Here is a 23200-nt window from a genome sequence, read left to right as displayed (position 1 = left end):
CCTCTACCTCGATCTGCGCGTCGCGCCGTGCCTCCGCCTCGGGACCCAACGCCCTGTCGACCAGAACAACGTGACATGGGAAACGTACATGTGTCCCCTCTCCAATCAAGATCTCATCGTGTACCCGCATTGAGTCGATGCGTACGCCGCAGTCGTCGATGAGGGTCAACACCGGGGAGCCACCGCGCTGGATCAGGACGCCTCGCTTGAAGATCAGCAGCGCCGACGTCGCTAGATCGGCGACGAGATGAACCACCCATCGGCGATCGGGTGGAACCGCCTCACGCGTGGTCACCACACACGTCGTCATCCGTTGAACACTCTTGTATTTATTTCGCCTTCCTTCTGTTGATCCCATGGTAACCCTAGAAAGACAGTCGGCCCATTTAGCTGGAAAATACAAAACAACACAACAATTAAACGACCAGAAATAATTGAAACATGACATCCGATGTAAAAAATTGCTGAGTGCGTGAGAAGGCTGGGAAGTGGCTCGTAGCCATGCTTTCCCTCGGAGGCACCCCTCACCCCTCATTTTAAGCAAGGGTCGCCCGACCATTCTATGGTGACGATAGATTAGCGACCTGCAATTACAGATGAGCAACTACCAAAAATTTCTCCCGGCCATCGTAATACCATGAATAGAAGTACATCAACGAATGGTGCTATCAAATTTATACGGGAGCTGCACAATGGTTAGAGGCCAAGAAGAAGCCAAGGATGCACGTCCCGTGTGTTGAAATATATTGCCTATCTCTCTCCATCAGTTCGGACTTTTGGACCAACTAGTTGGAGCATAAATTCAATATGGTATCCGAGCCAAGCGGTGTTGAGTTTAAGACCTAAAACGATTATGTGATCTACATTGATCCCACATCTAAGGACTAAAATAGCATAAACATGAGGTGGAGTGTTAAAATATATTGCCCAGCTCCCTCCATCAATTTAAACTTTTGGATGAGTTGACTAGAGCATGCATTCAATAGCATGCACTTGTCACACATTTGTCACGTGTTCCCAGCGCACTCGATGAGCTCGGCAACCACTACAACTCTGGTGTTGAGCATGTATGAAGGCCTTGATATATATCTCGCCGACTACTTCATGACTCATATGTGCCCTTGGAAGCCTTTGGACTCATCACACGCAATATTCTGTCAGCAGGGTACCTAAGATCTCGTACTACATCTTTCCTAATCTAATTCATTTTATCTCACATATTCTGAAGGTCATTGATGTAATGGATTTCATGAGAATCAATATCATTCAAAACTTGATGGAACAATTTGTGTTGCTGTTGTTCAAATAACGATATGTGTTGAAGTTTAATTAACGATTCGTGGACACCCGATATGTAGTATTTAACTTTTTCTATTAACAAATTTGATCATCACTTTTGCTTCAAACATTTGGAAATAATTTATATGCAATGTGAAGCTGCATTATTTTTTTGGTACTGCTATTTTAGAGCCAACCACAACATAATTGATAGCTCAAAGTAAACATATAATACATTAGCACAAAATTGCCCTCAATAATATATATTGTGTTCTTTTCACATATTTATGAAATTTCATTATAGTGTAAAAATGGACAAGCACGGCAACACACACCATCAATGATCTAGTATTGTACAATAGCAACCCCTGCTCATCTCTATAGGGTTACTAGATGTCTAGGTCGGCAAGAAAACAAAGAAGTGTTTTTCCTTTCGCTGCCTAGGCCAGAAACGAAAGCCTTTTTATCTTGGCAAAGAAGAAATACCTTATATATATAAGCAAGTAAGCGACAACGAAAATCATGTGGACTAGAATAAAAAGACTCAAACAATATGTGCCAAAACGGTCGACCAGGGAAAATTTTCACCTAGTATTTGCCTAAGTTTTGTCAACATGATGAACTGGTGATAGTAATTTATGAGCTTTGAGCATTGGAGATCGCAGCCCAACTTTACCGTTTGTAATGCATCTTCTTCCGAGTCGAGGAACCTAACCAGCAAATTCTCATACATGGCCTTCATCCTATCGAGACCGAACCAGCACGCCTCAACCAACATATCTTCTGCTATCATCACCTCATCTTGGTCAGCACCATCATGGACTAGGTCTTGAATTGGAGGCAACTCATCGGTGTAGATGAAGTGGAGCACGGCCTTGAAGACCTCGACTGTCACATCGTGAACCGACATGACGTGGTCATCCTTGTTACCCATTACCATCATCTCACATAGGGTTGGTGATCATGCAGCTATCATAAGGCTGTGCGCGCAGAGCTCACAGTCCTCGACCAGGAAACTTACATCCGACCCGTGCTTGCTCACCAACAACAGCTTCAGGTGAGAGGCAATATCAGACGGTGGCATTGTGGCTCTGGTGCCCATGGTGGTGGTCCTAGTACTACAAGTGTGGACCTTCCTGGTGATGGCAACAACACAACGTATGGTAAGGGATCCATCATCTGCAAGGTGACATGACTTGGTAGATTCAATGGTGACGAACTTTGCATATCCCCAATCTGACTTGGCCGTAAAGGTTTTCTCTGACCATTTCATCAAATGCGGTGACTCGCCACTATGATCATCCAACTTAAAGCCCAATGTCACATTGACACCTTCAGGTCCAGGATCAGTCAATAGCTTGGCGTACACGGAGATGTGCCCTTGTATCTTCTTTGACGATGACGGCGATGGGTATACCCTTATCTTCCAACCGTAATCGCCAACCAGGAATGCTTCGGAACTGATTTCTTTGCCAACTCAATGCCTCCTTTGCACAAAGACAAAATGGGGGATTTTAAACTCATGTGTGCCCTGGGCCACCTACAATGAGTAATGTGTGCACACATTCATCTGCGGGCGGCTGCTGGAGGAGGAAGGAGCATTGGAGCACAAGTTATGAGTCATGTTGATGGCTGCTACTTTGTCAGCGACCTCGAGTATGAAAGAGCAACAACTCTCCTTCAACTCCTAGTAGTCATCCGTTGCCTTCACAGTGGCGTACACGGTAGGATCTGACGCCATGTACTGATACGTCTCCAACGTATCTATAATTTTTTATTGTTCCATGCCGTGAAAACATCATAGGGGCCACGAAACCACTTTTTCACCGCCGCAACCTTCTGTACCCGTGAGATCCCATCTGGGGCCTTTTCCGGCGATCTGCCGGAGGGGGATTCGATCACGGAGGGCTTCTACATCAACACCATAGCCTCTCCGATAATGTGTGAGTAGTTTACCACAGACCTTCGGGTCCATAGTTATTAGCTAGATGGCTTCTTCTCTCTCTTTGGTTCTCAATACAAGGTTCTCCTCGATGTTCTGGGAGATCTATTCGATGTAAAACTTTTTGCGGTGTGTTTGCCGAGATCCGATGAATTGTGGATTTATGATCAAGTTTATCTATGAATAATATTTGGTTCTTCTCTGAATTCTTATATGCATGATTTGATATCTTTGCAAGTCTCTTCGAATTATCGGTTTAGTTTGGCCTACTAGATTGATCTTTCTTGCAATGGGAGAAGTGATTTAGCTTTGGTTCAATCTTGCGGTGTCCTTTCCCAGTGACAGTAGGGGCAGCAAGGCACGTATTGTATTGTTGCCATCGAGGATAAAAAGATGGGGTTTATATCATATTACTTTAGTTTATCCCTCTACATCATGTCATCTTGCCTAAAGCATTACTCTGTTCTTATGAACTTAATACTCTAGATGCATGCTGGATAGCGATCGATGTGTTGAGTAATAGTAGTAGATGCAGAATCATTTCGGTCTACTTAACATGGACGTGATGCCTATGTTCATAATCATTGCCTAGATTTTCTCATAATTATGCGCTCTTCTATCAATTGCTCGGTAGTAATTTGTTCACCCACCATAATACATGCTATCATGAGAGAAGCCACTAGTGAAACATATGGCCCCCAGGTCTTTTCCTTATTATATTGCATCTCTTTTATTATCGCATCTTGTTTACTATTTTGCAATCTTTACTTTCCAATCTATACAACAAAAATAAGAAAATATTTATCTTACTATCTTTATCAGATCTCACTTTCGCAAGTGACCATGAAGGGATTGAAAACCCCTTTATCATGTTGGTTGCGACGTTCTTGATTGTTTGTGCAGGTACTAGGTGACTTGCGTGCTATCTCCTACTGGATTGATACCTTGGTTCTCGAAAACTGAGGGAAATACTTACACTACTTTGCTGCATCACCCTTTCCTCTTCAAAGGAAAATGTGCATTCTCAAGAGGTAGCAAGAAGGATTTCTGGCGCCGTTGCCGGGGAAATATACGCTCAAGTCAAGAAATACCAAGTACCCATCATAAACTCTTCTCCCTCGCATTACATTATTTTCCATTTGTCTCTCGTTTTCCTCTCCCCCACTTCACCTTTGCCGTTTTATTCGCCCTTTTTCGTTTGCCTTCTTTCACTTGCTTCTTGTGTGATTGTGTGCTGGATTGATTGTTTATCACGATGGCTCAAGATAATACTAAATTATGTGACTTCTGCAATACCAACAACAATGATTTTATTAGCACTCCAGTTGCTCCTATTACCGATGCCGAATCTTGTGAAATTAATGCTGCTTTGTTGAATCTTGTCATGAAAGATCAATTTTCTAGCCTTCCTAGTGAAGATGTCGCTACCCATCTAAACAACTTTGTTGATTTGTGTGATATGCAAAAGAAGAAAGATGTGGATAATGATATTGTTAAATTGAAGCTATTTCCGTTTTCTCTTGGAGATCATGCTAAAACTTGGTTCTCTTCTTTGCCTAAAAATAGTATTGATTCATGGAATAAGTGCAAAGATGCTTTTATCTCTAAGTATTTTCCTCCCGCTAAGATCATCTCTCTTAGAAATGATATTATGAATTTTAAGCAACTTGATCATGAGCATGTTGCACAAGCTTAGGAGAGGATGAACTTAATGATACGTAATTGCCCTACACATGGTTTGAATTTATGGATGATTATACAAAAAATTTATGCCGGATTGAATTTTGCTTCTAGAAATCTTTTAGATTCGGCCGCGGGAGGCACTTTTATGGAAATCACTTTAGGAGAAGCTAGTAAACTCCTAGATAATATTATGGTTAACTATTCTCAATGGCACACTGAAAGATCCACTAGTAAAAAGGTTCATGCGATTGAAGAGATTAATGTTTTGAGTGGAAAGATGGATGAACTTATAAAATTGTTTGCTAATAAGAGTGTTTATTCTGATCCTAATGATATGCCTTTGTCCACTTTGATTGAGAATAATAATGAATCTATGGATGTGAATTTTGTTGGTAGGAACAATTTTGGTAACAACGCGTATAGAGGAAACTTTAATTCTAGGCCGTTTCCTAATAATTCTTCTAATAATTATGGTAATTCCTACAACAACTCTTATGGTAATTTTAATAATATGCCCTCTGATTTTGAGACTAGTGTTAAAGAATTTATGAGTTCGCAAAAGAATTTCAATGCTTTGGTTGAAGAAAAATTGCTTAAGATTGATGAGTTGCCTAGGAACGTGGATAGAATTTCTCTTGATATTGGTTCTTTGAAACTTAGATCTATTCCACCTAAGCTTGACATCAATGAGTCTCACAAATCCATGAGAATTTCCATTGATGAGTGCAAGGAAAGAACCACTAGGATGCATGCTAAAAAATATTGCTTTGTGAAAGCGTGTTCTTCTAGTTTTCATGATAATAATGATGAAGATCTAAAAGTGATTGATGTGTCTCCTTTTAAATCTTTTTTTCCACTATAAGTCTTGATAAAGATGGGACTAGAGATGAGTCAACTTTAGTTAAAAGGCGTCCCAATGATTCAGAGTTTTTAGATCTTGATGATAAAATTAATAAAAGTGGGATTGAAGAGGTCAAAACTTTACATAGCAATGAACCCACTATTTTGGATTTCAAGGGATTGAATTATGATAATTGCTCTTTGATAGATTGTATTTCCTTGTTGCAATCCGTGTTAAATTCTCCTCATGCTTATGATCAAAATAAAGCTTTACTAAACATATCGTTGATGCTTTAATTCAATCTTATGAAGAAAAACTTGAACTAGAAGTTTCTATTCCTAGAAAACTTTATGATGAGTGGGAACCTACTATTAAGATTAAGACTAAAGGTTATGAATGCTATGCTTTGTGTGATTTGGGTGCTAGTGTTTCCATGATTCCAAAAACTTTGTGTGATGTGTTAGGTTTCAGTGAATTTGATGATTGTTCTTTAAATTTGCACCTTGTGGATTCCACCATTAAGAAACCTATGGGAAGGATTAATGATGTTCCTATTGTTGCAAATAGAAATTATGTGCCAATATATTTCATCGTTCTCGATATAGATTGCAATCCTACATGTCCTATTATTCTTGGTAGACCTTTCGTTAGAACGATTGGTGCAATTATTGACATGAAAGAAGGAAATATTAGATTTCAATTTCCGTTAAGGAAAGGCATGAAAGACTTTCCTAGAAATAAAATTAAGCCTTATGAATCAATTATGAGAGCCACTTATGAATTGCATGGCAAAGATGACAATACCAAGATCTATTCTTGCTTTTATGCCTAGCTAGGGGCGTTAAACGATAGCGCTTGTTGGGAGGCAACCCAATTTTATTTCTGTTCTTTACTTTTGTTCCTGTTTAGTAATAAATAATTTATCTAGCCTCTATTATGATTGTTTTTTTATGTTTTAATTAGTGTTTGTGCCAAGTAAAGCCTTTAGGATCTTCTTGGGTGATTGTTGTCTGATCTTGCTGGAAAAAAACAGAAAGTATGCGCTCACGAAAATAATTTTAATTTTTTTCCAGAGAGCGATAAAATACCAAATCCAACTGAAGTAGGTCAATATACAAATTATTTAAGCTGTCCTAAATTTTCAGAATTTTTTCAGTTACAGAAGTATTCGAAACCTCCAGATTGCTACAGACTGTTCTGTTTTGAAAAATTATGTTTTTCGTGTGTTGTTTTCTTATTGATGAATCTGTAGGTAGTATCGGGGGTTATAAACCATTGAGAAGTTAGAATACAGTAGGTTTAACACCAATATAAATAAAGAATGAGTTAATTACAGTACATTAAAGTGGTGGTTTGCTTTCTTATACTAACGGAGCTCATGAGATTTTCTGTTGAGTTTTGTGTTGTGAAGTCTTCAAGTTTTTTGGGTAAAGATTTGATGGGTTTTGGAACAAGGAGTGGAAAGAGCCTAATATCGGGGATTCCCATGGCACCCCAAGGTAAAATTCAAGGACAACCAAAAGCCTAAGCTTGGGGATGCCCCGGAAGGCATCCCCTCTTTCATCTTCGTCTATCGGTAACTTTACTTGAGGCTATATTTTTATTCATCACATGATATGTGTTTTGCTTGGAGCGTCTTGTATGATTTGAGTCTTTGCTTTTTAGTTTACCACAATAATCCTTGCTATACACACCTTTTTGGAGAGACACACATTAATCAGAATTTATTAGAATACTCTATGTGCTTCACTTATATCTTTTGAGCTAGATAATTTTGCTCTAGTGCTTCGCTTATATCTTTTTAGAGTACGGTGGTGGTTTTATTTTATAGAAATTATTGATCTCTCATGCTTCACTTATATTATTTTGAGAGTCTTTTAGAACAACATGGCAATTTGCTTTGGTTATAAAATTAGTCCTAATATGATGGGCATTCAAGATGGGTATAATAAAAACTTTCATATAGAGTGCATTGAATAGTTTGATACTTGATAATTGTTTTTAGATATAAAGATGGTGATATTAGAGTCGTCCTATTTGAGTAATTGTGAAATTGAGAAATACTTGTGTTGAGGTTTGCAAGTCCCGTAGCATGCACGTATGGTAGCCGTTGTGTGACAAATTTGATGCATGAGGTGTTCTTTGATTGCCTTCCTTATGAGTGGCGGTCGGGGACGAGCGATGGTCTTTTCCTACCAGTCTATCCCCCTAGGAGCATGCGCGTAGTGCTTGGTTTTGATGACTTGTAGAGTTTTGCAATAAGTATGTGAGTTCTTTATGACTAATGTTGAGTTCATGGATTATACGCACTCTCACCCTTCCACCATTGCTAGCCTCTCTAGTGTCGCGCAACTTTCGCCGGTACCATAAACCTATCATTTACCTTCCTCAAAACAGCCACCATAACTACCTATTATGGCATTTTCATAGCCACTCCGAGATATATTGACATGCAACTTTCCACCGTTCCCTTTTATTATGACATGCTTCATCATAGTCATATTGCTTTGCATCATCATGTAGTTGACATTGTATTTGTGGCATGGCCACCACTCATAATTTTTTATACATGTCACTCTTGATTCATTGCACATCCCGGTACACCGCCGGAGGCATTCACATAGAGTCATATTTTGTTTTGAGTATCGAGTTGTAATTCTTGAGTTGTATGTAAATAAAAGTGTGATGATCTTCATTATTAGAGCATTGTCTCATGTGAGGAAAGGATGATGGCACCTATGATTCCCCCACAAGTCAGGATGAGACTCCGGACAAAAAAAGAGGCCATAAAAAAAGAGAAGGCCCAAACAGAAAAAATATAAATGAGAGAAAAAGAGAGAAGGGGCAATGTTACTATCTTTTTCCACACTTGTGCTTCAAAGTAGCACCATGATCTTCATTATAGAGAGTCTCTTATGTTGTTACTTTCATATACTAGTGGGAATTTTTCATTATAGAACTTGGCTTGTATATTCCAATGATGGGCTTCCTCAAATTTCCCTAGGTCTTCGTGAGCAAGCAAGTTGGATGCACACCCACTTAGTTTCTTTTGTTGAGCTTTCATACACTTATAACTCTAGTGCATCCATTGCATGGCAATATCTATTGATAGGCATCTCCATAGCCCATTGATATGCCTAGTTGATGTGAGACTATCTTCCTCATTTTTGTCTTCTCCACAACCACCACTCTATTCCACCTACAGTGCTATGTCCATGGCTCGTGCTCATATATTGCGTGAAAGTTAAAAAAGTTTGAAAAGGCTAAGTATGAAACAATTGATTGGCTTGTCATCGGGGTTGTGCATGATGGGAGCATTTTATGTGACAGAAATGAAGCATGGCCAAACTATATGGTTTTGTAGGGATGAACTTCCTTTGGCTATGTTATTTTGAGAAGACATAATTGCTTGGTTAGTATGCTTGAAGTATTATTATTTTTATGTCAATATTAAACTTTTGTCTTCAATCTTTTGGATCTGAACATTCATGCAACAATAAAGAAAATTACATTGAAAATTATGCTAGGTAGCATTCCACATCAAAAATTCTATTTTTATCATTTACCTACTCGAGGATGAGCAGGAATTAAGCTTGGGGATGCTTGATATGTCTCCAACATATCTATAATTTTTGATTGTTCCATGCTATTATATTATCTGTTTTGGATGTTTAATGGGCTTTAATATGCTCTTTTATATTATTTTTGGGACTAACCTATTAACCGGAGGCCCAGTTCCAGTTTCTGTTTTTGCCTGTTTCAGTGTTTCACATAAAAGGAATATCAAATGGAATCCAAACGGAACGAAACCTTCGCAAGGATCTTTCTTGGAACAAACGCAAACCAGGAGACTTGGAGTGGAAGTCTGTGTCAGGACCCCGATTCCAAGTCACATCGATCTAGCCGGTAACACCTCATATCACTTTGCGGCCTCACGCACAGTATTCCCACGGTGTCGCCTTACCATGGCCCGGGACCGTTTGTGCCTTTTGGCTCATGTATCCGCTCCCATCTCCCTACGAGAAGGCCATCCATAGCACTCACACTTAGCTTGCGAGTTTTACAGTATCCACTTCAAGTTATCTATGAACTATGCAAGGGGTCTAAGTTTCCATATCCGAGGAATCTGGTTATTCGAATAGATAATGATAACCCTGCAGGGGTGTACTTCTTCACACACGCTCCCACCACTTACCGTCGTTTACACGACATGTACTCGGCAACCTTCAAGTGCAAGCCCAATGAGGGTGTCGGCCACGGCCTACCTAAACACTTAAGTCTCTAGTCCAGGTTTATCGCCTATCCAGGTTCCATCCGTAGGGAGTCCGGCCGAGGTTTCCACTTACGGCCCCGAACTATATGAACAGGGTTCCCGAGACACCAAACGGGCGCCCGGTACACCGTGCCACGGTGTATCTACCGCATCATAGCCCACCCCTAGGGTCAGCGCTATGCACGGCCTCCAACACATAACCTACAAACACCAGAAACTAGTTGCAACTCGTGGACAGAGTACTAGGGTGATTAAGAAGCCGAGAGGGTCAATTAAGGATCCCAATGAGTGGTAGTAGCTGTTCATGGATCACAGACACAGAACTCAGTTCCTGAGGACGGTTTCAATGAGACAACCCACCATGTACTCCTACATGGCCTCTCACCGCTACCTTTACCAAAACGTGTTCACACACTTAGCTCACACACAGTAGGACATGTTCACACACCTCCGATTCATTCCCGATGAATCAGACCTGACACAACTCTATGCAATAGCAGGCATGACAAACAAGCATGAATGAGTAGGCACATCAGGGCTCAAACAACTCCTACTCATGCTAGTGGGTTTCATCTATTTACTGTGGCAATGACAGGTCATGCAGAGGATAAGGGGTTCAACTATCGCAAAAAGTAACGGATGAATCGTTGTTGTCCTAATGCAGTAAAAGAGAGCAGGAGCGAGAGGAGATTGTATCGGAATGAACAAGGGGGTTGTGCTTGCCTGGCACTTCTGAAGGTAGTATAACTCTTCATCGGTGTCATTTATCACATCGTCGAAACATATGTCTACCAAGAGGGGAACAATCATCGGCAAACACTGAAAGAATACAATCAATGCAATGCACATTATGATGCATGATCATGACATGTCAATATGTTGTGATTGAGCTAATGCAACTAGCAATCATATTAAATGAAGTTGGTTTGAACCAAGGGTTCAAATTCAAACTCCATATGTGCTTATTTAATTGTCAATTATGCAAATTGCCCTGTACAGCAACCCTATGTGGTTCAAACATGCATGCAAATGCCATAAACAGATTCCTTGAATTTTTCTGATAATTTTTCATATATAAATTATTTGATTTGGAGCTACGGTTGATTTTCTATGAATTTTAGAAGTTTTGGGCATTTTATGGAATTTTCTGAATTATTTAAAAATCCAGAAAATCACTTACTGTGTCAACATGACATAGGTGTGATGTCAGCAGGTCAACTGGGTCGGCCAGGTCAAACCTGACCTGTGGGACCCATACGTCAGTGTCTCAGGCTGGTTTGGGTGGATGACAGGTGGGACCGGTCAACGTTGAGTTGACCAAAGTCAAAGCTGACACGTGGGGTCCACCAGGTTAGCACTAATCTAAACCGATAATTTACACTAACCTAATCTATTTTAGTTAGCCGGTTAGTTGGGCGGTGGGGCCCGGTTGTCATTGACTCCAGGGGGTAATCAGTAGGGTGCTTAGGCCCTAATGATGTTGCCATGTCAGCCACCGGTGTTTAACCGCCGGCGACGACAGACCGCGTCGGTGCCCGCTTTGGGTTTGCTCTACGGGCCACCGTTCGACGCGTGGAAGGGCGCGTTTGAAAGAGGGGAGAGAGACGCATCCGTGGGTGGCCGTGGTTCGAGCGGGGATGGACGGAGTCAATGACGGCGACCAAAACGACGGCGGCTGGAGCACGGTGGGTTGCGGGTTTGGGGTTGCGGTGCGCGAGAGGGGGAGATGTTGGTGGCTACGGTCTCGTGGGGTCATTCTGAGCACGGTAGTGTACTCAGGTGGAAGCTCCAGTGGCTATAGCCACGATGGCAACATGGCGCGGCGGCGGCGAGCTTCGGCTCCGGTGAGAACGAGGGCTACAAGGTGCAATCGAGGCGGGGAAGAGAGGGGTTCGAAGCGGTAGCTCACAGCGGGGTCGTCGGTGATCTCAGTGTGCTCGGGGATGGCCTGGTGACGACGAATCGGTCGACGACGGCCGTCGATGCAGAGGGCGAAGATGGCGTCGACGATGGCGCTCCAGGGCGTCCGGCGTCATGTGGCTCGGCGGAGAGGACCGGGGCGTCACGGCGGAGCTCGGGGGCGCGTCGGAGAGGCTCAGAGATGGCTGTGGCCGTGGGGGAGCTCGTCGGCGGCGACGGCTGCGTTCGGTCACGCGCGTGAGAGAGAGAGACAGAGAAGGGGACGAGGGCGAGGGAGAGTGCGAGAGAGGTCGAGGCTTGCGTGGCGTCTCCATAGAAGGCCAGGGCGTCGACGGGGAGAGGCAAGCAGGAGCTGGCGAGGCACGTGGCCAGCACACGGCGAGCACGCGCTCGTCCTTCTGTCCGGGGAGGAAGACGACAGGGAGGCTGTGGTGGTGGGTTGGGCCGGCCACTTGGGCCGCCAGGTAAGCCCAGGTACTATCTCTCTCTCTCTCTCTCTTTCTGTTTCCATTTATTTAATTCTCTGTTGTTTGTTTTGAATTAGTAGAAATACTAATCCATTTTAGAAAATTCTGAAAATAATCATAGGCACCTTTGGAATTACTCCCAACAGCCTAAAATTACTTTCAAAAGTATTTGGGCATTTCAAAGTATTTATAGTATTTTAAATGCCCAAATGCAAATAGTTATATCTTAATTCAAAAATCCAAAATGGCTCCAAAATTTATGAACCCATTTTTGGCAGAGGTTTTAGCCAGAACCAAAAATGATGAACATTTTTAAGGGCATATTGGGTTCATTGAAAATATTTAAAGTTGGGCCTATTTGCATTGCTTTGGTGCTAGGGGTTTGATCATCCCCATTTCAGTTTCATAAAAAAATAAACATGCTGCCATGATGATCATGCAAGAGTAAGCAAAGCAAAGCTAGGGCTATGACAACTCACCCCCACTAAACAAGAATCTCGTCCCGAGATTCAAGCGTAGGGTAAGATGAAGGGGGACGCAAACTTAACACAATCTTCACGATCCAAGTTGCACTTCATAAGAACGTTGGTTCGATCACCATCTTTGTCTCGATGTCTTGCTCTGAGAACTCCCACCAACATGACAACAAGAGGGAAGGGAAAACTCTAGAAGGGTCGATCTTCTCGAAGATCAAACAACTCAGGATCAACTCATGGAGTGAGACATAGGAACATCTCTCCAATTGAGACACAAAGTTCACATCAGGGTGATGGAAATCAGACGACGAGGATTCAAGTTGGTAGGTAGTAATTCCACACTTGAGTAAGGTGGTGCAAGGTTTCAAGGTTGCGAGGAGATAATTGTCATGAACCCATAACAGGGCACCTTGGAGAAGGTGACTCGTTGAACTGTTCCCTTAAGTGGCAAAAAGAATTACTTTTGATCCATAAATCATTGAAACTCTTCATACCAGCTTAAGGCAATTTACAATTGATCGTTTGAGATAGCTTGAAGAGACGGCATACTTGGACTAGGATGGATGATGTGGACTACCTTGTTGAAGACAACGCAAGGGATGATTTTGCTTACGCGTTCTCTCAAGAACGTGAGCATTTCCATATTCATCAAGGTTCTACCAACATCCGTGGCAAGGATCCTGGCAACACGACATACTACCATGATGACTAGTGATGGATGATGCGGATACAAAGGAAGATAACACCTTCTCAGATCTTCCCTTAGCGAGGCTAAGGGAACAGAATCTGGACGATCGACCGAGAGACATTTAGCACTCCGCTTCTAATGTTCTCCTTGATGTGCTAGCGTAATCCATTCATAGATATGGTTGTATATCTAGAACATCAAGTAAAAGGTCGGACTTCGGAAGCTCAAGAATCCATAAGGAATAACTATGGAGGCAGATCCTGCGATATCCTTATGGGGAGGTGACCAACTTCTTCAACTAGGATACTACAATAATAGGCCTTCCGGCTAGGTGTGTTGGCCACGACATCCACGTTACCGGTTATAGAGAGACCAACAACATAGTTCTTGGAGTACGTTCCAACCATCATATCTGCCTGAGATTCGGATCTGGTTGGTGTTAGGATATTCCAGACCCATCCAGTCTAGAAGGAAAATGAGAGTCGCAACACAATTGATGAGATGACGTTGCGAGATTCTCGGGGAATGAACTGCGATAGCAAGCTCCAAAACATGAGCTGGTTCTGCTACAAACCTGTGAACACGCTATCCAAGACGAGCATGACCATGTAGTAGTCTTATAGTAAAACACCATCGAGTTCAGGTGGGGAACCATCATCAAGGATTTCGAAGCCTTTACGCAAGTCCATGGATTAGATCCCAAGCGTAGACTTCTTTGCCTTGAACAAGTCAATCAGTGGCTTGGTGTGCTAGGGAATACATATGGAGTGGAGGTAATTAATCTACCAAACCATAGAATACATTCACACATGCATAACTGACTTGGGATGGTACCAGGGGAAACAAAAACAATCTTTCTCGAACTCACGACGGCAACTTGCACTAGATGCACATGAATTCGAGGAAGTCACTTCTTCCATCCAAGCATAAGCTTCATGAACGGAACACGAAGGCATTGCTTATAAAGTTTCCAACACTAGGTTGATGTTCAACATGAATCATGGGGGAGACAAAATGCTGCTGATGGGCTCAACAACAACTCATTGGAATTTCCATATCACTGGACTTCCACCATCATGTGAACAGGATGATAGTATTGGTCAGACCAAAAGATATAATGGTGTATGCTCGAGGGATCAACCACGGGTAAGACAACATTACGAACATCGTTGGTTCTGATTTGACTTGACGATAGCCCATACTCAAGTCAAAGTTTTGACAAGGCAATAGATCCAACAACTGATCACGAGGACCAATCGATGGAGATATCATCTTTCTTCAACACACACACACACAAAGATATCCCTTAACACGAACTAAGTCAGACAAGCTTTTATCTTCCAACTCTCCAAGTTGTTGTCTAGCTCAACCAACTAGCTCAGGGATATCCAACACAGATTCTTGGAGAAGGGGTGATTTATAAGAAAACCAACTTGATCACGAACTCAACATAGCGGTCAGGTGACAGCCAGGTAATACTTCCGAGAAGATCTTCGGAAAATCACGAACCACCGATATGTTACTAAACTCGAGAACAATCTTGCTCTTCAGAGCAAGACGACATGATCAAATAAGCAAGGGATTGAATAATCCTAACTCATTGATCGAAGAGTGCACTGGAAAAAAACTAGGTAGCACGATCAATCTCAGAACGATGGTTCAATAACCAACACGCTAAGAATGCGGATATTGTCCATTTACTACCAAGAAACTAGTTGCTAGGAGTATTGATTTCACACATCAAGGTTCACTTGTCGGTATTCCGGTTGCAACAACATGGATCCAAGGAGCGAATGATGATGGCGAGAAGTATCACTGCATCAAGAGTTCATAAGAGGTGGTGCAATTATCATGACAATTCTGACATAAGGAGGCAACACTCCAAGGTAGAACAGAACAAAAGCTGGATTGGCACTTTGATCTGCGGAATACAACTGTTTTGACCCAATCCTAGATATGGATGAGGTACTGGAGTTTGTTTCTCCTAGTCATTCTGGAATAGAATGGCTTGACGGATCACATGAATAACAAGCATCGATAACACCAATGCACAACTACTCTTGACCAACAATTGATGGACGAGGGTCAGAATACAACTAAAGAGGGGCAACTCAAAGGAACATATAATTTTCTGAGTTGTGGATGCATAGATTAGTATGTCGAGCAAAGCTCAACATTCCTTCCGGACAATCCATGCAGAAAGGTAGGACTGGCAGATTCACAATGAAGAATGGAGAACTCATCAAGAGCACTCTGGTTGTGATCTTTTGGTTCAAAGAACTTCTGCCATAGGCGGTTCGTAGTATTTGGAAGAAGGATATACCACGGACCTCGAGGACTAATGCAAAGGTTACTAATATCCTAAAGGAACTAGCAACACTATCAACATGAGGTAAGTAGGGTGAATCTCGGGTTCAAGAACCCATGAATAGAATACCTACCACTACATGGCATCACGGGATGCTTTCGAGAATGGTGGCCAGAATCATCACACCGGAACACAAAACATGGCTAGACTACTAGGTGACTCCCTAAAACACCTAGGGTCATAATAATAGCTCCAACATATATGTCGAGGCAACAAAGTACCTCAACTCACCGATTAGTGTGATTAATCTGGCCCAAATGGACATCAGGAACAGGAGGAAGGGGTTTGCAAATGCATCAGACTACTTAGAAACCTGGGATGACTCGGACAGCATAACGGCTGTAAATGCTCAAAAAGATTTGAGACATCCTGCAAAATGGTGGCATAACCACTCAACATCACAATATCAAGGTTCCGAGATCAATTATGAACACACGGAAGTACTGGAAACTGAATTGCGGCATGAATCCATCAATCCTATAAGTCAACGGGTTAGTAACACGTCATCCTGATAGATAGATGAGAAGGCCTAGTTTCTTAACCCCGTAGAAAGGAAGAGGGTGACTCAGATCAGAGGGCATGAGATATAAGGAGTAAAAAGAGCCTTACGTTCCCTTCCACAATCAATTTCCTTACATAATTAAAGCATTTCTAGACTCGACTTCGACCAGTTTAGCTTGGTAATCCTACAGGCAACCTGGCTCTGATACCAAAGCTGTCAGGACCCCGATTCCAAGTCACATCGATCTAGCCGGTAACACCTCATATCACTTTGCGGCCTCATGCACGGTATTCCCACGGTGTCACCTTACCATGGCCCGAGACCGTTTGCGCCTTTTGGCTCACGTATATGATAGTGTCACTAGCATCCATATGACAGAGAACCCGGGCCGACATGGCTAGTCGTGAACCCAAAACGGCACCAACCTATGGGGACAGGCATACATGAATCACATCGAGCATGTCGGTCAGCAGCGTGTGAATCCGGGTTGTAGCACTGGGCTAATAGGACTCCGGGAACCTGGGCTGTCGCAGGCTAGGCAGGACTCCGGATGTCACCGCGTGACATTTCCCCGAAGGGACAGACACAGGAACGAAGTGAAACACATGCCCGCCAGTCAAGTGCCCTGAGCAGTAGTGCTGGGCTAGCAAGACTCCGGTGAACCGGGCTGTAGCGGACTACTATGGCTCATGGAAGCACCAGACTACATTTCCCCATAAGAGAGGCCGCCAAGGATAAACAACCAGATTGTCGGATCCCACACATACCAAGCATTCCAATCATACACACAATATGCTCGATATGTGTAAATACAACATGGCATCACAACATAACTCTATGACTCAAGTATTTATTCATTAGGCTCCGAGGAGCGAGATATTACAAACATGGGTCTCACGACCCAACAATCATAGCATACAATTCAAGGCACAAACGGAAGCTTAACATGTCTGAGTACAGACATCTACAAATGAAAAAGGCTAAGAAGCCTGACTATCTACGATATCCTGCCGAGGGCACAAGATCGTAGCTGAGGTAGCAAGCTAAACATCGAAGCCCACACGGAACTACTAGCGAGACTGGCGTCTCTCTGCAAAACATAAATTAAGCAAATGTGAGTACAATTGTACTCAGCAAGACTTACATCAGAACTAACTACATATGCATCGGTATCAACAAAGGGGTAGTGGAGTTTAACTGCAGCAAGCCAGCTTTGACCCAGTGGCTAACCTGAACTACGACTACAAGCAACTCTTTTGACGTGGCGCACATGAGTCCACATGTTCACCATTCAATACACCACTATGGATCCGCTCCCGTCTCCCTACGAGAAGGCCATCCATAGTACTCACACTTAGCTTGCGAGTTTTAGAGTATCCACTTCAAGTTATCTATGAACTATGCAAGGGGTCCAAGTTTCCATATCCGAGGAATCTAGCTATTCGAATAGATAATGATAACCCTGCAGGGGTGTACTTCTTCACACACGCTCCCACCACTTACCGTCGTTTACACGACATGTACTCGGCAACCTTAAGCGGAAGCCCAACGAGGGTGTCGGCCACGGCCTACCTAAACACTCAAGTCTCTAGTCCAGGTTTATCGCCTATCCAGGTTCCATCCGCAGGGAGTCCGGCCGAGGTTTCCACATACGGCCCCGAACAATGTGAACAGGGTTCCCGAGACACCAAACGGGCGCCCGGTACACCGTGCCACGGTGTATCTACCGCATCATAGCCCACCCCTAGGGTCAGCGCTACGCACGGCCGCCAACACATAACCTACAAACACCAGAAACTAGTTGCAACTCCTGGACAGAGTACTAGGGTGATTAAGAAGCCGAGAGGGTCAATTAAGGATCCCAATGAGTGGTAGTAGCTGTTCATGGATCACAGACACAGAACTCAGTTCCTGAGGACGGTTTCAATGAGACAACCCACCATGTACTCCTACATGGCCTCTCACCGCTACCTTTACCAAAACGTGTTCACACACTTAGCTCACACACAGTAGGACATGTTCACACACCTCCGATTCATTCCCGATGAATCAGACCTGACACAACTCTATGCAATAGCAGGCATGACAAACAAGCATGAATGAGTAGGCACATCAGGGCTCAAACAACTCCTACTCATGCTAGTGGGTTTCATCTATTTACTGTGGCAATGACAGGTCATGCAGAGGATAAGGGGTTCAACTATCGCAACAAGTAACGGATGAATCGTTGTTGTCCTAATGCAGTAAAAGAGAGCAGGAGCGAGAGAGTGGGATTGTATCAGAATGAACAAGGGGGTTGTGCTTGCCTGGCACTTCTGAAGGTAGTATAACTCTTCATCGGTGTCATTGATCACATCGTCGAAACATACGTCTACCGAGGGGGGAACAATCACCGGCAAACACTGAAAGAATACAATCAATGCAATGCACATTATGATGCATGATCATGACATGTCAATATGTTGTGATTGAGCTAATGCAACTAGCAATCATATTAAATGAAGTTGGTTTGAACCAAGGGTTCAAATTCAAACTCCATATGTGCTTATTTAAATATCAATTATGCAAATTGCCCTGTACAGCAACCCTAGGTGGTTCAAACATGCATACAAATGCCATAAACAGATTCCTTGAATTTTTCTGATAATTTTTCATATATAAATTATTTGATTTGGAGCTACGGTTGATTTTCTATGAATTTTAGAAGTTTTGGGCATTTTCTGGAATTTTCTGAATTATTTAAAAATCCAAAAAATCACTTATTGCGTCAGCATGACATAGGTGTGATGTCAGCAGGTCAACTGGGTCGGCCAGGTCAAACCTGACCTGTGGGACCCATACGCCAGTGTCTCAGGCTGGTTTGGGTGGATGACAGGTGGGACCGGTCAACGTTGACTTGACCAAAGTCAAAGCTGACACGTGGGGTCCACCAGGTTAGCACTAATCTAAACCGATAATTTACACTAACCTAATCTATTTTAGTTAGCCGGTTAGTTGGGCGGTGGGGCCCGGTTTTCATTGACTCCAGGGGGTAATCAGTAGGGTGCTTAGGCCCTAATGATGGTGCCACGTCAGCCACCGGCGTTTAACCGCCGACGACGACAGACCGCGGCGGTGCCCGCTTCGGGTTTGCTCTACGGGCCACCGTTCGACGCACGGAAGGGCGCGTTTGAAAGAGGGGACAGAGACGCATCCGTGGGTGGCCGTGGTTCGAGCGGGGATGGACGGAGTCAACGACGGCGACCAAAACGGCGGCGGACGGAGCATGGTGGGTTGCGGGTTTGGGGTTGCGGTGCGCCAGAGGGGGAGATGTTGGTGGCTACGGTCTCGTGGGGTCATTCTGAGCACGGTAGTGTACTCAGGTGGAAGCTCCAGTGGCTATAGCCACGATGGCAACATGGTGCGGCGGCGGCGAGCTTCGGCTCCGGTGAGAACGAGGGCTACAAGGTGCAATCGAGGCGGGGAAGAGAGGGGTTCGAAGCGGTAGCTCACCGCGGGGTCGTCGGTGATCTCGGCGTGCTCGGGGATGGCCTGGTGACGACGAATCGGTCGACGACGGCCGTCGATGCAGAGGGCGAAGATGGCATCGACGATGGCGCTCCAGGGCGTCCGGCGTCATGTGGCTCGGCGGAGAGGACCCGGGCGTCACGGCGGAGCTCGGGGGCGCGTCGGAGAGGCTCAGAGATGGCTGTGGCCGGGGGGGAGCTCGTCGGCGGCGACGGCTGCGTTCGGTCGCGCGCGTGAGAGAGAGACAGAGAAGGGGACGAGGGCGAGGGAGAGTGCGAGAGAGGTCGAGGCTTGCGTGGCGTCTCCATAGAAGGCCAGGGCGTCGACGGGGAGAGGCAAGCAGGAGCTGGCGAGGCGCGTGGCCAGCGCACGGCGAGCACGCGCTCGTCCTTCTGTCCGGGGAGGAAGACGACAGGGAGGCTGCGGTGGTGGGTTGGGCCGGCCACTTGGGCCGCCAGGTAAGCCCAGGTACTATCTCTCTCTCTCTTTCTGTTTCCATTTATTTAATTCTCTGTTGTTTGTTTTGAATTAGTAGAAATACTAATCCATTTTAGAAAATTCTGAAAATAATCATAGGCACCTTTGGAATTACTCCCAACAGCCTAAAATTACTTTCAAAAGTATTTGGGCATTTCAAAGTATTTATAGTATTTTAAATGCCCAAATGCAAATAGTTATGCCTTAATTCAAAAATCCAAAATGGCTCCAAAATTTATGAACCCATTTTTGGCAGAGGTTTTAGCCAGAACCAAAAATGATGAACATTTTTTAAGGGCATATTGGGTTCATTGAAAATATTTAAAGTTGGGCCTATTCGATGAACATCAGGGGGAGCCACGAAACCACTTTTCCACCGCCGAAACCTTTTGTACCCGTGAGATCCCATCTGGGGCCTTTTCTGGCGATCTGCCGGAGGGGCATTCGATCACGGAGGGCTTCTACATCAACACCATAGCCTCTCCGATGATGTCTGAGTAGTTTACCACAGACCTTCGGGTCCATAGTTATTAGCTAGATGACTTCTTCTCTCTCTTTGGTTCTCAATACAAGGTTCTCCTCGATGTTCTTGGAGATCTATTCGATGTAATACTTTTTACGGTGTGTTTGCCGAGATCCGATGAATTGTGGATTTATGATCAAGTTTATCTATGAATAATATTTCGTTCTTCTCTAAATTCTTATATGCATGATTTGATATCTTTGCAAGTCTCTTCGAATTATCGGTTTAGTTTGGCCTACTAGATTGATCTTTCTTGCAATGGGAGAAGTGCTTAGCTTTGGGTTCAATCTTGTGGTGTCCTTTTCCAGTGACAGTAGGGTCAGCAAGGCACGTATTGTATTGTTGCCATTGAGGATAAAAAGGTGGGGTTTATATCATATTGCTTGAGTTTATCCCTCTACATCATGTCATCTTGCCTAAAGCATTACTCTGTTCTTATGAACTTAATACTCTAGATGCATGCTGGATAGCGGTCGATGTGTGGAGTAATAGTAGTAGATGTAGAATTGTTTTGGTCTACTTAACATGGACGTGATTCCTATGTTCATAATCATTGCCTAGATATTCTCATAATTATGCGCTCTTCTATCAATTGCTCGGCAGTAATTTGTTCACTCACCGTAATACATGCTATCATGAGAGAAGCCACTAGTGAAACCTATGGCCCCCGGGTCTTTTCCTTATTATATTGCATCTCTTTTATTATCGCATCTCGTTTACTATTTTGCAATCTTTACTTTCCAATATATACAACAAAAATACCAAAAATATTTATCTTACTATCTTTACCAAATCTCACTTCCGCAAGTGACCGTGAAGGGATTGACAACCCCTTTATCGCGTTGGTTGCGAGGTTATTGATTGTTTTTGCAAGTACTAGGTGACTTTCATGTTATCTCCTACTGGATTGATACCTTGGTTCTCAAAAACTGAGGGAAATACTTACGCTACTTTGCTGCATCACCCTTTCCTCTTCAAGGGAAAACCAACGCATGCTCAAGAGGTAGCATGTACTCGATGCAGGAGGCCTCCACCGACCTACAGCTATGCCGGCCATGAATCTCCATCAATGTCGACATGACAAATTCGAATTCCATGCTCTCGGACAACATGTTCTCACACATGAGCCTCAGGCTTTCGATGTCATACCGATCCGCAGCCACAAGTAGGTCGAGCGCCATAGGCGTACGACCATCATCGTTGCTATTTAGTTGGAGCTGATCGGTGTATATGAAGTGTAGCATGGCCCTGAAAGTGGAGGTGCTTATGCCGTCGACCCACAGCGTGCTCTCTGTCGTGTGCCTTCGGAATTCCGCAACAAAGACCGGTGATTGCATGGCGAGCATGAGTTTGTGCGCCTGTATCTCACTCTGCTCGACAATGAAGGTCACGTCCGGCAACATGCAACATCTTCGCGACAACTCCGACTCCGTCTTAGGCACTCCCTGCCCCTAAATTAGGAGAAGCCTGCCAAGATCTCTGGAGATTGTCTGCGGCGGCACCATGTGTTAACACCAGATTTTGGCATGGTCGAAATCATAATTAATAAGGCCTTAGATGGAAAAGTGCTCAAAGTGAGAAAGTTTTGTATCGTCAAAAGGAGAAACTTTGATGTTTAGGCTATAGCCATCCGGTCTCATCTCTAACGCTGAAAATATGTTTGAAGTACTGAGATTTAATATCCATAACACTATTCGACTGATTATGCCCCAAGATGGTCTCATATGAGAAAACTTTCTACACGAGTTGTCTTCATCTTGTCGAAACGGTCGATCTGTATATAAAAAAGGTGTAAATCGGAGTTTGTATGCAAAAGTTACAGGTAAAACAGTGTGCTACAAAAGTATGCCCCAGAAGTTCCAGACAACTTTCGGGGAGGTTCTGGGCTAAACCGAAAGTTTGCACGCGGTGCGCCCCAAAAACTGGAGTTTTAACATTACTTGCAGAATTGCGGGCCCGAATTCAACCTCAAGATGACCTTGGATGAAAAAGTGATCAACTGACGAGTTTTTCTCCATTGCAAGATCTACAACTTTGCTTTTGGGACCATCGTGATCCGAAGTCATATGCGACCTGGAGATTCAGTGCAAGAGGGCTACTTGATGTAATTTGAGCCCGGAAGTTCCGGCCCTTGTAGTCCGAGTTAGGGTAACTATTGATGATTTGGACAAGATTTGAGTCCTTTTCTTGTACGGGAAGTCCAGCCGCCTCATATATATGTAAGGGGTGACGGCCGATTGAAAAACACACATTCG

At 43.7% G+C, this 23200-nt stretch overlaps 1 pseudogene; it reads right to left on the bottom strand.

The window, feature by feature from the left end:
* Positions 1-1718: 1718 nt before the first annotated feature.
* On the bottom strand, positions 1719-22450 carry LOC125537780 (annotated as a pseudogene).
* Between the last annotated feature and the right edge of the window lie 750 nt (positions 22451-23200).

The sequence above is a fragment of the Triticum urartu genome, chromosome 2 (genome assembly GCF_003073215.2).
Source record: "Triticum urartu cultivar G1812 chromosome 2, Tu2.1, whole genome shotgun sequence".
Lineage (NCBI taxonomy): Eukaryota > Viridiplantae > Streptophyta > Magnoliopsida > Poales > Poaceae > Triticum > Triticum urartu.
The sequence above is the reverse complement of the archived record's forward strand: the minus strand, read 5'-3'. Positions and strand labels throughout refer to the sequence as shown.